The 16,425-nt window shown below is 37.5% G+C and overlaps 1 pseudogene; it reads right to left on the bottom strand.

Annotated features, from left to right (window-relative positions):
- Positions 1-9,539: 9,539 nt before the first annotated feature.
- On the bottom strand, positions 9,540-10,447 carry LOC119534948 (annotated as a pseudogene).
- Positions 10,448-16,425: the final 5,978 nt, after the last annotated feature.

The raw sequence follows: 16,425 nt of genomic DNA, 5'->3' as shown, positions 1-16,425 counted from the left end.
TCCTAAACCAAGTAGAAGAAAAGAAATAACAAGGATTAAAGCAGAAATAAATGACATAGAGAACAAAAAAACAATAGAGAGGATAAATATCACCAAAAGTTGGTTCTTTGAGAAGATCAACAAGATTGACAAGCCCCTAGCTAGAATGACAAAATCAAAAAGAGAGAAGACCCATATAAACAAAATAATGAATGAAAAAGGTGACATAACTGCAGATCCTGAAGAAATTTAAAAAATTATAAGAGGATACTATGAACAACTGTATGGCAACAAACTGGATAATGTAGAGGAAATGGACAATTTCCTAGAAACATATGAACAACCTAGACTGACCAGAGAAGAAATAGAAGACCTCAATCAACCCATCACAAGCAAAGAGATCCAATCAGTCATCAACAATCTTCCCACAAATAAATGCCCAGGGCCAGATGGCTTCACACGGGAATTCTATCAAACTTTCCAGAAAGAACTGACACCAATCTTACTCAAACTCTTTCAAAACATTGAAGAAAATGGAACACTACCTAACTCATTTTATGAAGCTAGCATCAATCTAATACCAAAACCAGGCAAAGATGCTACAAAAAGGGAAAACTACCGGCCAATCTCCCTAATGAATATAGATGCAAAAATCCTCAACAAAATACTTGCAAATCAAATCCAAAGATACATTAAGAAAATCATACACCATGACCAAGTGGGGTTCATTCCAGGCATGCAAGGATGGTTCAACATAAGAAAATCAATCAATGTATTACAACACATTAACAATTCAAAAGGGAAAAATCAAATGATCATCTCAATAGATGCTGAAAAAGCATTTGACAAAATCCAACATCCATTTTTGATAAAAACACTTCAAAAGGTAGGAATTGAAGGAAACTTCCTCAATATGATAAAGAGCATATATGAAAAACCCACAGCCAGCATAGTACTCAATGGTGAGACACTGAAAGCCTTCCCTCTAAGATCAGGAACAAGACAAGGATGCCCGCTGTCACCACTGTTATTCAACATTGTGCTGGAAGTGCTAGCCAGGGCGATCCGGGAAGACAAAGAAATAAAAGGCATCCAAGTTGGAAAAGAAGAAGTAAAATTGTCATTGTTTGCAGATGATATGATCTTGTATCTGGAAAACCCTGAGAAATCGACAATACAGCTACTAGAGCTAATAAAGAAATTTAGCAAAGTAGCAGGATACAAGATTAATGCATATAAGTCAGTAATGTTTCTATATGCTAGAAATGAACAAACTGAAGAGACACTCAAGAAAAAGATACCATTTTCAATAGCAACTAAAAAAATCAAGTACCTAGGAATAAACTTAACCAAAGATGTAAAAGACCTATACAAAGAAAACTACATAACTCTATTAAAAGAAATAGAAGGGGACCTTAAAAGATGGAAAAATATTCCATGTTCATGGATAAGAAGGCTAAATGTCACTAAGATGTCAATTCTACCCAAACTCTTCTACAGATTCAATGCAATCCCAATCAAAATTCCAACAACCTACTTTGCAGACTTGGAAAAGCTAGTTATCAAATTTATTTGGAAAGGGAAGATGCCTCGAATTGCTAAAGACACTCTAAAAAAGAAAAACGAAGTGGGAGGTCTTACACTCCCTGACTTTGAAGCTTATTATAAAGCCACAGTTGTCAAAACAGCATGATACTGGCACAAAGATAGACATATAGAACAATGGAATCGAATTGAGAATTCGGAGATAGACTCTCAGGTCTATGGCCGACAGATCTTTGATAAGGCCCCCAAAGTCACTGAACTGAGTTATAATGGTCTTTTCAGCAAATGGGGCTGGGAGAGTTGGATATCCATAGCCAAAAGAATGAAAGAGGACCCCTACCTCACACCCTACACAAAAATTAACTCAAAATGGATCAAAGATCTCAATATAAAAGAAAGTACCATAAAACTCCTAGAAGATAATGTAGGAAAACATCTTCAAGACCTTGTACTAGGCGGACACTTCCTAGACTTTACACCCAAAGCACAAGCAACAAAAGAAAAAATAGATAAATGGGAACTCCTCAAGCTTAGATGTTTCTGCACCTCAAAGGAATTTCTCAAAAAGGTAAAGAGGCAGCCAACTCAATGGGAAAAAATTTTTGGAAACCATGTATCTGACAAAAGACTGATATCTTGCATATATAAAGAAATCCTACAGCTCAATGACAATAGTACAGACAGCCCAATTATAAAATGGGCAAAACATATGAAAAGACAGTTCTCTGAAGAGGAAATACAAATGGCCAAGAAACACATGAAAAGATGTTCAGCTTCACTAGCTATTAGAGAGATGCAAATTGAGACCACAATGAGATACCATCTCACACCGATTAGAATGGCTGCCATTAAACAAACAGGAAACTACAAATGCTGGAGGGAATGTGGAGAAATTGGAACTTTTATGCATTGTTGGTGGGACTGTATAATGGTTCAGCCACTCTGGAAGTCAGTCTGGCAGTTCCTTAGAAAACTAGATATAGAGTTACCATTCGATCCAGCGATTGCACTTCTCGGTATACACCTGGAAGATCGGAAAGCAGTGACACGAACAGATATCTGCACGCCAATGTTCATAGCAGCATTATTCACAATTGCCAAGAGATGGAAACAACCCAAATGTCTTTCAACAGATGAGTGGATAAATAAAATGTGGTATATACACATGATGGAATACTACATGGCAGTAAGAAGGAACGATCTCGTGAAACATATGACAACATGGATGAACCTTGAAGACATAATGCTGAGTGAAATAAGCCAGGCACAAAAAGAGAAATATTATATGCTACCACTAATGTGAACTTTGAAAAATGTAAAACAAATGGTTTATAATGTAGAATGTAGGGGAACTAGCAATAGAGAGCAATTAAGGAAGGGGGAACTATAATCCAAGAAGAACAGATAAGCTATTTAACGTTCTGGGGATGCCCAGGAATGACTACGGTCTGTTAATTTCTGATGGATATAGTAGGAATAAGTTCACAGAAATGTTGCTATATTAGGTAACTTTCTTGGGGTAAAGTAGGAACAGGTTGGAAGTAAAGCAGTTATCTTAGGTTAGTTGTCTTTTTCTTACTCCCTTGTTATGGTCTCTTTGAAATGTTCTTTTATTGTATTTTTTTTGTTTATTTTTTTTTAATTTTTTTTTCCATACAGTTGATTTAAAAAAGAAAAAAAGTTAAAAAAAAAAAAAAAACAAGGAAAAAAATATTTAGAGCCCCCTTGAGGAGCCTGTGGAGAATGCAGGGGTATTGGTCTACCCCACCTCGATGGTTGCTAACATGACCACAGACATAGGGGACTGGTGGTTTGATGGGTTGAGCCCTCTACCATAGGTTTTACCCTTGGGAAGACTGTTGCTGCAAAGGAGAGGCTAGGCCTCCCTGTAATTGTGCCTAAGAGCCTCCTCCCGAATGCCTCTTTGTTGCTCAGATGTGACCCTCTCTCTCTACCTAAGCCAACTTGAAAGGTGAAATCACTGCCCTCCCCGCTACGTGGGATCAGACACCCAGGGTAATGAATCTCCCTGGCAACATGGAATATGACTCCCGGGGAGGAATGTAGACCTGGCATCGTGGGACGGAGAACATCTTCTTGACCAAAAGGGGGATGTGAAAGGAAATGAAATAAGCTTCAGTGGCAGAGAGATTCCAAAAGGAGCCGAGAGGTCACTCTGGTGGGCACTCTTACGCACAATTTAGACAACCCTTTTTAGGTTCTAAAGAATTGGGGTAGCTGGTGGTGGATATCCGAAACTATCAAACTACAACCCAGAACCCATGAATCTCGAAGACAGTTGTATAAAAATGTAGCTTATGAGGGGTGACAATGGGATTGGGAAAGCCATAAGGACCACACTCCACTTTGTCTAGTTTATGGATGAGTGAGTAGAAAAATAAGGGAAGGAAACAAACAAACAAATAGACAAAGGTACCCAGTGTTCTTTTTTACTTCAATTGCTCTTTTTCACTTTAATTATTATTCTTGTTATTTGTGTGTGTGTGCTAATGAAGTTGTCAGGGATTGATTTAGGTGATGAATGTACAACTATGTAATGGTACTGTGAACAATCGAATGTACGATTTGTTTTGTATGACTGCGTGGTATGTGAATATATCTCAATAAAATGAAGATTAAAAAAAAAAACAAGTATGAGTGGAAAATGGAAAAAACAAATCAACTCAAAATGGATCAAAGACCTAAATGTGAGATCTAGAACTATCCAACCCCTAGAAGAAAATGTAGGGAAGCATCTTCAGGACCTTGTGTTAGGCAGCGGTTTCTTAGACTTTACATCCAAAGTACAAGCAACAAAAGAAAAAAGTGGATAAATGGGACCTCATCAAAATAAAAAACTTTTGTTTCTCAAATACTTTATCATGAAAATAAAAAGAAAACCTACACAAAGGGAGAAAATATTTGGAAACGATATATCCAATAAAGGATTAATATCAAGAATATATAAAGAAACCTTTCATCTCAACAAAAAGACAAACCACCCAAGTAATAATTGGGCAAAAGATTTGAACAGACATCTCTCCAAAGAAGACATACAAATGGTCAGAAAGCACATGAAAAGATGCTCAACATCATTAACCATCAGGGAAATGCAAATCAAACCACAATGAGATACCATTTCATACCCACTGAATGGCTGCCATTTAAAAAAAATGGAAAATAACAAGTGTTGAAGAGGATGTGGAGAAATAGGAGCATTCATTCATAGCTGGTGGCTAAGTATAGAACTACCATATAATGCAGCAATCCCCTTACCAAGCATATACCCAAAAGAACTGAAAGCAGGGACTTGAATAGATGTTTGTAGACCAATGTTCATAGCAGCATTATTCACAATTGCCAAAAATGGAAGCAACTCAAGTGTCCATCAACCAATGAATGAATAAAATGTGATATATACATACAATGGAATATTATTCAGCCATAAAAGGAATGAAGTCCTGTTACATGTGACAACAGCATGGGTGAACCTTCACATCATGTTGAGTGAAATAAGCCAGACACAAAAGGACAAATATTGTATGAGCTTACTATTTGAAACAACTAAAATAAGCAAATTCATAGAGCCAGCATCTAGAATATTGGTTACCAGGGGACAGGGCGGGGATAGGGAATGGGAAGTTAAGGCTAAAACATACAGGACTCCTATTTGGAACAATGGAAATGTTTTGGTAATGGATGTTGGTGATGGTAGCAAAACATTGTGAATGCAGTTAAGAGCACTGAAATATATATCTGGATATGATTAAAAGGGGAAATGTTAGATTGTATATACAAAAACAGAATAAAATTTTTTAAAGTCATGGAACTACACGCTACAAACAGTGAATTCTGTGTTAAACCATGGACCATATTTAACTGTACAATTATAAAAATGTGCTGGCATCAATTGTAACAAGTGTTCCACACCAATGCAAGGTGGTGGTGGGTTGGTATATGGGAATCCTATATTTTATGCATGATGTTCTGTAAACCCACAACTTCTCTAATAAAGGGAAAATTTTTAAGACAAAAGAAATAAACTGATATAACTAAAAGGAGAAATAGACAAATACATAATTATAGTTGGATAATTCAGGTCTCCTCTGTCAAACATGTAGATAGAACACCAGTAAGGATATAGAAGATCTGAACAACAGATCAATCAACTTGATCTAATTGTCAATTATAGAGCATTCCATCCAACAGTACCAAAATATATATTCCTTTCAAGTATACATGGAACATTTACCAAGAAAAGTCATATTCTAGGCCATAAAACAAATCTTAAAAACTTAAAAATATGTATAAATCATACAGAAGATATTCTTTCAGCATATGGAATTAAACCAGAAATCAATAACAGTACAGTATCTGGAAACTCCCCCAAATGTTTGGAAATTAATCAATATATGTTCAAATAAACCACAGGCCAGAGAGGAAGTCCCAAAGGTAAACAGAAAATATTTTTAATTGAATAAAATGAAAACAAGATTAAAATTTGTGGGATGCAGCTATAGCAGTGCATAGAGAGAAATTTATAGCATTAAGTGTTTATATTAGAAAAGCAGAATGGTTAGAAATCAATTATCGAGGGTTCCACCTAAGAAACTAGAAAAAGAAGAGCAAATTAAACCTAAAGCAAGCAGAAGGAAAAAATAGAAAATAGCAGGAATCAGTGAAATTAAAATCAGAAAAACAGCATAGAAAAAAATTTGATCAAAAGCTGCTTCTTTGAAAAGATTCATAGAATTGATAAAATTCTCAAAAAAAGAGAATAGATATATAATCAATATTAGAAATGAAGAAGGAACATCATGACAGAGAGTTTAGGCATTAAAAGAAGAATATGAACAACTCTATGCTCAAAGATTGACAGTTTATAAGAAACGGGCAAATTCCTTGAAAGACAAACTGCTGAAGTTCACGCAAGAAAAAGAAGATGGCCTTTACTACATCTAGTAAAAAAAAAAATGAATTTGTGGTTAATCACCCACTAAGAAAATCTCCAGGCTCAGATGGCTTCACTGGTGGATTCTGCTCAACATTTGAAGGAAAAATAACGTCAATTCTACCCAACTTTTCCAGAAAATGTAATAGGAGGGAATAGTTCCTATTTTATTTTATGAGGCAAGTATTACACTGATACCAAAGCCAGACAAAGCCATTACAAGAAAAGAAAATTACAGACCGATATCCTTCACTAACAGAGATGGCAGAAATTTTCAATAAAATGTTAGCAAATCAAATCTTACAATATATGAAAAGGATAATACCTTAAGATGAAGTGGAGTTCATAACATGAATTAAGGTTAGTTCAACATTCAAAAACCAATCACTGTAATTCATCATATCAGTAAAGAAGAAAAAAAGTATGATGTTGATACCAATATTTTCATAAAAATCATCTGACAGGATTCAACACTATGAATCATTTGACAGGATTCAACATCCATTCATAATGAAAACATCTCTCAGCAAACGATGAATAGTAGGGAACTTAACCTAATAAAGGACAACATACTTAACTGTAAAAGACTGAACTCTTTCCCTCTAAGATGGGGAGCAACACAAAGTGCCTGCCCTTACCACTTCTATTCAACATAATACTGAAATCCTGGTAGTGCAAAAAAGGCAAGAAAAAGAAATACAAGTCATATACTTTGGAAAAGAAGAAATAAAACTGTTTCTATTCACAAATGAAATGAATGTCTACATAGAAAATCCAAAAGAAGCCACACAAAAAGGCTACTAGAACTAACAATTGCATTTAGCAAAGTTGCAGGCTACAAGGTCAATATAAAAAGCAATTTTATGCTAGTTATGAACAATTAGAGATTAAAAAAATTTCAAGCAGTATCAAACACACTAGCCCTCAAACATGAAATAGTCACATGTCAATATTTGTATAGGAGTTGTATGCTGAAAACTACAAAACATTCAGGAAAGAAATCAAAGACCTAAATAAATGTCATCATAAATTGGGATTTAATATTGTTAAGGTGTCAGTTCTTCACAAACTGATCTATAGATTTAATGCAATCCAAACAAAATCCTACCATGATTTTTTTTGGAGAAATCAACAAGCTGGTTCTAAAATATGGGGAAAGGCAAAAGAATTAAAATAGCCAAAACAAATCTGAGAAAGAGAAACAAAGTTGAAGGACTCACATTACCTAATAAACCTTAATGTACCTTACTGTAAAAGTACATTAATCAAAACAGTCCAATATTGGTGAAGAAACAGAAACATGGAACAGTGGAATAGAATAGAAATTCCAGAAAGAGACCTACTCATGTATGGCCAACTGATTTTTTTCCTTAATTTATACTTATGACTTTTTATTTTGAAATAATTCTAGAGTTACAAGAAGTTGAAAAAATAGTATAGAGTCCTATGTACCCTTCACCCTGTTTCCCCCAGAGGTAAGGTCTTCTATAACTAAAGTATAATTTCAAAACAAACAACTTGGCAATGGTACATTACAGCTGACTACAGACATTATTCAGTTTCACCATTTCTTACATGCATTCATTTGTATGTGTATGTAGTTCTATGCAATTTTTACACAGGTTTAGATCCATGTAATCACCACCGCAATCAAGATTCAGAACCGCTGCATCAGCACAAAGGAACTCCCTTGTTTTATCCCTTTATAGTCGCACATATTCCCCTTTTGTCCCTGTCTCTGGCAACCACTAATCTGTTCTCCATCTCTGTAATTTTGTCATTTCAAGAATGTTACATAAATACAATCATACAGTATGCAACCTTTTGAGATTGTGTTTTTTCACTCAGCATAATGCCCTTGCAGTCCACCCAAGTTGTTGCATGTGTCAATACTCTGTTCCTTTTCATTGCAGAGTAGTGTTCCGTAGTATGGATGTAATACTGTTTAACCATTCACCCACTGAAGGACATCTGGGTTGTTTCCAGTTTTTGTCTATTGTGAATAAAGCTCCTACAAACATTCATGTATAGTATTTTGTACAGACATAGGTTTCCATTTCTCTGGGATAAACGTCCAGGAGTGCAATTGCTGGGTTATATGCCAAGTGTATGTTCAACATTGTAATAAATTTCCCACCTATTTTCCATAGTGGCTTTACCATTTTACATTCCCATCAGCAATGTATGAGAGATTCAGTTTTTCCATATACTCAACAGCATTTGCTTTTATCACAACTTTTAATTCAGCCATTCTGAGAGGTGTATATGTCACTGTGGCTTTAATTTGCATTTCCCTGATGACTGACATTCAACATCTTTTCATGTGCTGACTTGCCATTCATATTTCCTCTTCAGTAAAATGTCTTTTCAGGTCTTTTGCTCTTTTTCTAATTGGATTGTTTTTTTGCTGTTGAATTTTGAGCATTCTTTATATATTCCAGATTGGTGAGCTATATGATTTGCAAATGATTTCTCTCAATCTGTAACTTGTCTTTTCCTGTTTTTAAGTTTTTTTCAGAGCCAAAGTTTCAAATTTTGATGAAGTCCAAAACATCAACTTTTTTTCTTTTATGGATTGTTCTTTAAGAGTAAAGTCAAAAAACTCACGGCCTAACTCTAGAGCTGATAGGTTTTCTCCCACAATTTTTTCTAAAATTTTATAGCTTTATGCCTTATATTTAAGTCCGAGTTCCAATTTGGGTTAATTTTTGTATAAGGTATAAGATTTAGATTGAGGTTCATTTTTTTTGCCTATGGATGTCTAATTGCTCCAGCACAAAGACAGGCTTTTTAACAAATGTGTGAAAAATACTGTCCTTCCTCCATTGAATTGTTTCTACACCTTTGTCAAAATCAGTTGGATGCATTTGTATGGGTCTATTTCTGGGTTCTCTATTCTGTTGGGTTGACCTCTGTGTCTTTCTCTCTGCCAATACCATACCATCTTAATAAGTCTTAAAATGGGATAATGTGAGTATTCTAATTTTATTCTTCTTCAAAATTGATTTAGCTTAATTAATTTTACATCTTGATATTTTCATCTTTCCCCATTTTGTCTCCTACCTTATTCTAGAGAAGAAAGTTCTTGCATAAGTTCTTCCTTTTCTCGTTGCAACTCTTGCAAATATTGTTGGTTTTGCTCCAGTCTGTCCTCCAACCACTGGAGGAAAGGCCTGCTGACTGCTGACATCTGACTGCACAGATTCTTGGTAAACACTGAGACATTATGGATCTTGGTTACTGAGTCCAGATGTGTAAGGCAGTGGATCCTCCTATATGCATCCTGCTTCTTCTGCCACAGGATCTTGGGCAGCTCTACTGCTGATTCAAGGCACACTCTCCCAATGGTGACATGAGGTATAATATGGATTGGGATTCTGATTCGTTCATACCTTTCCTCTTCCTTCTGGCCCTCCATGGAAATGTGCTGACTGGAGCTCCGGAAGTCTTGTGAACCATGACGGGACTTGAGCTCTTTGGCCCTGTATGGATTGGAATCAAGTGTAGAGTACCTGACCAGTCTTTGTGTTTTTATCTTCTATGAAACAGGAAAAAATAAGTCCTACAAAGCCTTGATCCATCATCTGGTACATGGTTTGTGTGCCTACACTGACATGTGAAGGCTGAGAATGACACCTGCCCACAACTCTCATGGGGCGACCTGTTAGTTCAGCCAACCTCTCTGCCTCTGCTGAAGCTGCAGACAGCTGCTCTAGAGAGATTTCCACTCGGTCCTTCCTCTTATCAGAAAGTCGCAAGATGATGACTGAATGAATGTGAACAATTTTCATAGTGTCAATCTTTTCAGCAACTGTGCGCATTTCAGTTCCAATGTATGCAAATTTTGAGTCACTCCTTGGGTCATCATTCAAATCCCCTATACACAGTCCCATGACCTCCTCCTTTTCTGTGCTCAGGGCATGGTTGAAAAAAATCAGGGAGATGAACTGCCTGCACTGCCTGCACCGCCATCTTGGTCGGACCTTGCTCACATTCGCCTCCGGCCCACTCCAGCCTGGCCAATCCGGTGCTCTGTCTCCAGGTGCTCTGTGCTCCGCCCAGGCCCGGGCTCCCTGCGGAGTTCCTGAGGGGCGGGGTTGCAGGGAGCAGGCCAGTTGATTTTTGACAAATGACAAAGGCACTTTAATGGACAAAGGAGAGTCCTTTCAACAAGTGGTGTTGAAACTAATAAGCGTTCATATGCAAAAAAATAAAACTTGACCCATATGTCTCACATTATACAGAAATTAATTCTAAATGGACCATAGGCTTAAATCTAAAACCTAAAATTGTAAAATTTCTAGAAGCATACATTGGAAGAGAAACTACTTTTGACCTTGGGTCTGCAAAGATTTCTTAGGAATAACACCAAAAATACAATCCATAAAAGAGAAAAAATTGGTAATTGGACTCCATCAAAATTAGGAACTTATGTTCTATAACAGACCATTAAAGAGAATGAGAAGACAAGTCACAGACTAGGAGAAATATTTGCAAATTGCATATCTGACAAAGCAATTCAATCAGTATATATTAAAAACTCTCAAAACTCAGTAACAAGAAAACAAACAACCCAGTTTTTTTTTTAAATGGGCAAAAGGTCTAAACAGACATATCACCAAAGAAGACAGGTGAATAGTAAATAAGCACCTGAAAAGATGCTCAAAATCATTTATCTCTAGAGAAATGCCTATTAAAACTACAATGAAAAACCACTACACATATATTAGAATAGCTCAAATCAGCAAAACTGAGAATAGCAAGTACTAGCAAGGTTACAGAGCAACTGGAAGTCTCATATGTTGATGGTGTGACTGCAAAAGAGCTCAACTACTTTAGAAAACAGTTTAGCAGGTTTTATACATATATAAATGTGTGTGTGTGTGTGTGTGTATATTTAAACCTCCACTTTCCATGTGTGTGTGTATATATATATATATATATATATATATATATATATATATATATTTAAACCTCCACTTTCCATGTTATCAGCAATCCCACTCCTTTATATTACCTAAGAGAAATGAAGATTTGTGTTCACACAAAAATCTGTTTGTGACTATTTCTGGGTGCTTTATTCATAATCACCAAAACCAGGAATCACCCCCAAATGTTCTTCAACTGGTGAATGGATAAACAAACCGAGTACCTCCATTCAATGGACTATCACTTGGGAATAAAATGGGAAAAAACTACTGAAAACCACAACAACATGGATGGATCTCAGATGCGTCATGCTAAGTGAAAGAACCCAGACACAAAAGGCTACCTACTGTATGGTTCCATTTATGTGTCAATCAGAAAAGGCAAAATCATGACACAGAAAACAAGGCAGTGGTTGCCAGGGCCAAGGGTGGGAGAAGGGATTGACTACAAACGGGCAGCATGAGGGAATTTGGGGGGTGATGAAATTGTCCTATATCTCGATTTAGTGGTGGTTACTTGAATGTATTTGTCAAATCTCAAAGAACTGTACAGCAAAAACAGTACATTTTACTATATATAAATTTTTAAAACTGAATTACAAATATATAGGCATGAAAATGTAAAAACCAATGAGCATTAATGATTGAAGATTGTCTCCAGGAGCTTCATGCAGCAATAGACCTAAGGTGCATTCATTCATTCACTCATTCAACAAGTATGTATTTAGCTGATTTCAGTACTGGGTACAATATGGTTAACAAACTGAACAGTGTCCCTGCTCTCATCCTCTGGTGAGAGGATGGAAAACAAGTAAATAAATGATCAGGATCATTTCATATATTGATTTGGTGGTAAGTGCCGTGATATAGTGACATCATAGGAACACTTGGATGGGGGAGGCTGTGTGTCTGCTACCCTGGGCAAGGGGCAGGAAAGGTTTCTAGGACACTAGACATTTGCCCAAGATTGAATGATGAAAAGCATGACACAGAAAAGGAGCAGGGTCCTGGGTGTAGGGGTGTCTGCACCTGAAAGCCCTCCCCACCACCCAGCCATCTGAGGGCTTCTCCTTGCCCAGGGCAGGAAGGGGCTGCGAACTCAAACAAGCGAGTAAATGTCATGATTAGGGACCAGCACAGGTTGCTGGCATTCTAGACTCAGGAAAATTGTGAGGTTGACTATCAAAGAAAATTTCATTTCTATTTTGTAGAATCTATTCCCCAGAACAGGAAAGAATATTCTGACTTTGAAGACAATCTCCAAATAGAAAAGACTAAAATCAAAGAGGGTTCCTGAAGGATCAGCTACCTAGAATATTAAATTCCACCAACCTCCATTTTCCAAATACTATAATAGTTTGGGGGGTGGCCATGTATGGCCACTTAGTGGCAAGGCTTAGGCCTTGAAGTCTGACAGCTGCAGGATCAAATCCTGGGTCACCTACGAACTACTTGTGCAGCATGGAGTAAATTACTTAACCTAACTGAACTCTGGGTTTCTAACAGTAAAGTGAGGATATGATGATAACCTTACTGAGTGGAGTGTTCCAGAACTAAAAGAGATAATACCTGTAAAGCACCTAGTGATATAATTGGGAGCTCCTGTTTGATGAGAACATTGACATTTGGGGGGTGGGTCAGCAAAATAGGCTAACAGAACCCATACTTACTTAGTAGTGGGCATGATTTGATGCATATATTTCTTGCCACAGTAACTTTCCTCCCAGGCTCCACAGAACAGAAAAATGAGTCAAGCTTCTGCCACCAAAAAAGAGTAAAGATTAATTCCTGAATAAGCCTTCAACCCAACTATGCCTTGAACTCTCCTCTGGCCTTTGGGTTCACAGCCCACAGATGCTCACATCCCTTTGCTTCCCGCTCAGGACCACAGTTGCAAGCTGATAAGTTTCAGTCTGTTCATGTTTCCTCAGGCTCCTTCCTCTAGTCTTATTTTATTCATCTGTAAATTGTAGGTGAAATCCACTTTAAGGTGTTTCACGGCCGTTCAAGTGAACTAATACCTGTGTGAACTACACGCCGGCTAAACACCTGGTGTCTGTGCTATGGCTATTCAGAAGTCAGGGCCGGCTGGAGGCAGCTCACTCCACCCCACCCCACCCCACTCAAATACACAATCACTGGTCCAACTACAGCTGGCCTTGAGTGTTCTCCTGTGGTCACCACATTTTATAAAGTCAACTGACAAGGTGTCCAGAGAGAAGTGGCAGTGATGAGATCTAAAACTATGTCCCATTAATCTTTTTAGGTTTGACAACCATTAATTCTGTGCCTACCTTGGTTGGGTCAGAACATTTTGCACTCTCCTTTTATCCTTCCAACGACTCTAGGGTAATCAGGACTCTGCTGTTTAGCAAAATGTGCAACAGAGCTTTAAAGAGGTGAAGTAACTTGCTCCATAGCATTCAACTAGGCCAATGGCAGAGCTGGACTTCAAACTAGGTCTCCTGACTCCAAGTGGAACAATTCTTGGCTACTGAAAAAGTGGAAGATAATTTACCTGGAGAAGAGAAGACCTCAGTGCTGTCCAGAAAAAAAAAGAACAAATTAAGTCAAGCAGCTGCCACCTCCATTAGGGTTGGACAGTCATCCCCATGCTTGGGCTCAGAACCCAGAGTGGTTTTCATGTTCATGGGGTATGGACAGGTTCTTGCCTTCTCCAGCTCACAGCTAGGAGAGATGTTGGGGTTTCTTCATTCATTTCTGGGTGTTCCTTTCATCCTTCCCTTCTTGTGAGATTGCAAGGTGTGTGCATATGGGTGTGTAGGTGAGACATTGCTTTGGGATAGGCCTGTCCTGTCAGCCTCCTGTGTCCCAAGGTCGTCAGTGGAGCTGAGCAACACAGGAGTCCGGGGCCCAGAGGGTCACTCATTCTGGGCCTTTGTGCAAATTAGCAAAAGTGGTCTGACAGCTGCGGGATCGAATCCTTTGTGCAAATTAGCAAAAGTGGTCTGACAGCTGTGGGATCAAATCCTGGGTTACTCCTATCATGTAGGAGTAAGAGTAAAACACTCTTACTCCTACATGATAGGAATTGTGTCCCCTTAGATGCAGTGACCTCTTGTGATGCCCAACCTGCACATATGCACGAAGTCCCTGAGAATGCCCCTGCTTCCAGAGCTTTCATATGCTCAAATATAGTGTGTTCTTACAGATGATTTATTTTATTTTGAATTTTCTCAAATTTATGCTCTGTACAGCCCCTGTTCCTCCTCCCCCAGCCCCTGGTAACCTCTAATTTACTTTATGTCTCTAACAATTTCTTATTTTTAGATATTCCATATAAATGGAATCATAGAGAGTTTGTCCCTATGTGACACATTTCACTTGGCATAATATTTTCAAAGCTTACCCATGTTATAGCATGTAATACATCCATTCCTTTTTAAGGCTGAATAATATTCCATTTTATGAATATATCATATTTTGTTAATCCATTCATCTGTTGATGGACACTTGGGTTGTTTCCACATTTTGGATATTGTGAATAATGCTGCTAGGAATGTTGGTGGACAAGTATCTGTTTGAGTCCCTCTTTTCAATTCCTTTGGAAATATACCTAAGAATGAAATTGCCAGGTCGTATGATAATTCTATATGTAACTTTCTGAGGAATTGCTATACTGCTTTCCACAGTAGCTTCACCATTTTACATTCCCACCATGAGAGTTCCAATTTCTTCATACCCTCACCAACACTTATTATTTTCCATTTTTTGAATAATAGCCAACCTTCTGGCTGTGAAGTGGTATCTTAGTGGTTGAGAATGATTTTTTTATTTGTCTAATTATTTATTGGAGAAGACTTAAACTTCCATTTGACACATTTAGTTGCATATTTAGCAAATTGCCTTTATTTCAAGGAAAGAGTTACATCATTTGCAATTGACCTAGAGAATCAGGAAATCCTGCTAGTCACGATGATAGGTGTCTTATTCCTCCAGGATATCTGCATAGCAGTCAAATAAAAGGTCTCACCTGAAGACCTGAAGAAAAGGGGTCTAGTCTTTCAGGCCAGAGAGCAGTGCTTTCAAGATCTCTACATTATTCAGGCTGACACAGGCCCTTCTGTGGATGGCCCTGGGAGTGAGATTTCCACAGCAGTTCTGGCCCATGGGGCCCCAACCACAAAGAGTGCCTCCCTGGTAAGTGATGGAGTTTTCTACCTTGCTAATGATGTTGGGGGAGGGAAGGGCAGAAGTATGGTATCAATAGAAGGGTACGAAAACCACACTCCCTTCTTCTTAGTATAGATGACCCTTTCCTGCCTTTGGTGGGAGGTGTGTTTAAACACTCAATAAACATTTGTGGTGCCCAAATCATGTGCCTAGTAATTTGGTATTTTGGGATAGGCAAGAGAAGAGAGTACAAAGGAAATATATGACACAGTCTCTGTCCTTGAGGAATTTAAATGGACAGCCCAGATACACACAGGAAGCCTGTGCAGGTGGAGAGAACTTTCAGCATTGCATTGAGGAGGCCTGGGCTCAAATGTCAGCTTTGTCTCACTTATAGCTTTACCTCTTGAACCTCAGTCTCTGTCCGCGAATTGAAAGTCAAAATATTGGTTTATACTGCTATTGTGCTATTGTGAGGAGTAAATTAAAAGAGAATTTTAATTTAATTATTAATTAATTAAATTAATAATTAAATCAAATAATGATTGAATTATTAATAATTAATAGATTAATAATTGATTATTAAATTGGTGATAATTAATAGTAGCCCATTATACTTCAAGAAATAAATATACTTTGGGAGTATTATTAATAGTACAAATCAGTGACAATATGTATATAAATCATATCATCTATACATGTATATATCTATACATATAGTATATTTGGAAGTTCATGCATTCTTTTACTTAACTCTTAAATATTGATATGGGAGAAGCAGTCAAGTGGCTTTTTATACTCAAGTGGCTGTAGGACATACAGTGCAGTGCTTGGGACCATGAGGAAACTATTTCCTAGGGAAGAGGGAACATTCAGAACTACGTAAAT

This window comes from Choloepus didactylus, chromosome 5 (genome assembly GCF_015220235.1).
Source record: "Choloepus didactylus isolate mChoDid1 chromosome 5, mChoDid1.pri, whole genome shotgun sequence".
NCBI classification, from domain to species: Eukaryota; Metazoa; Chordata; class Mammalia; order Pilosa; family Megalonychidae; genus Choloepus; species Choloepus didactylus.
Note: the sequence above shows the minus strand (reverse complement) of the source record. Positions and strands in the feature narration are given on the sequence as shown.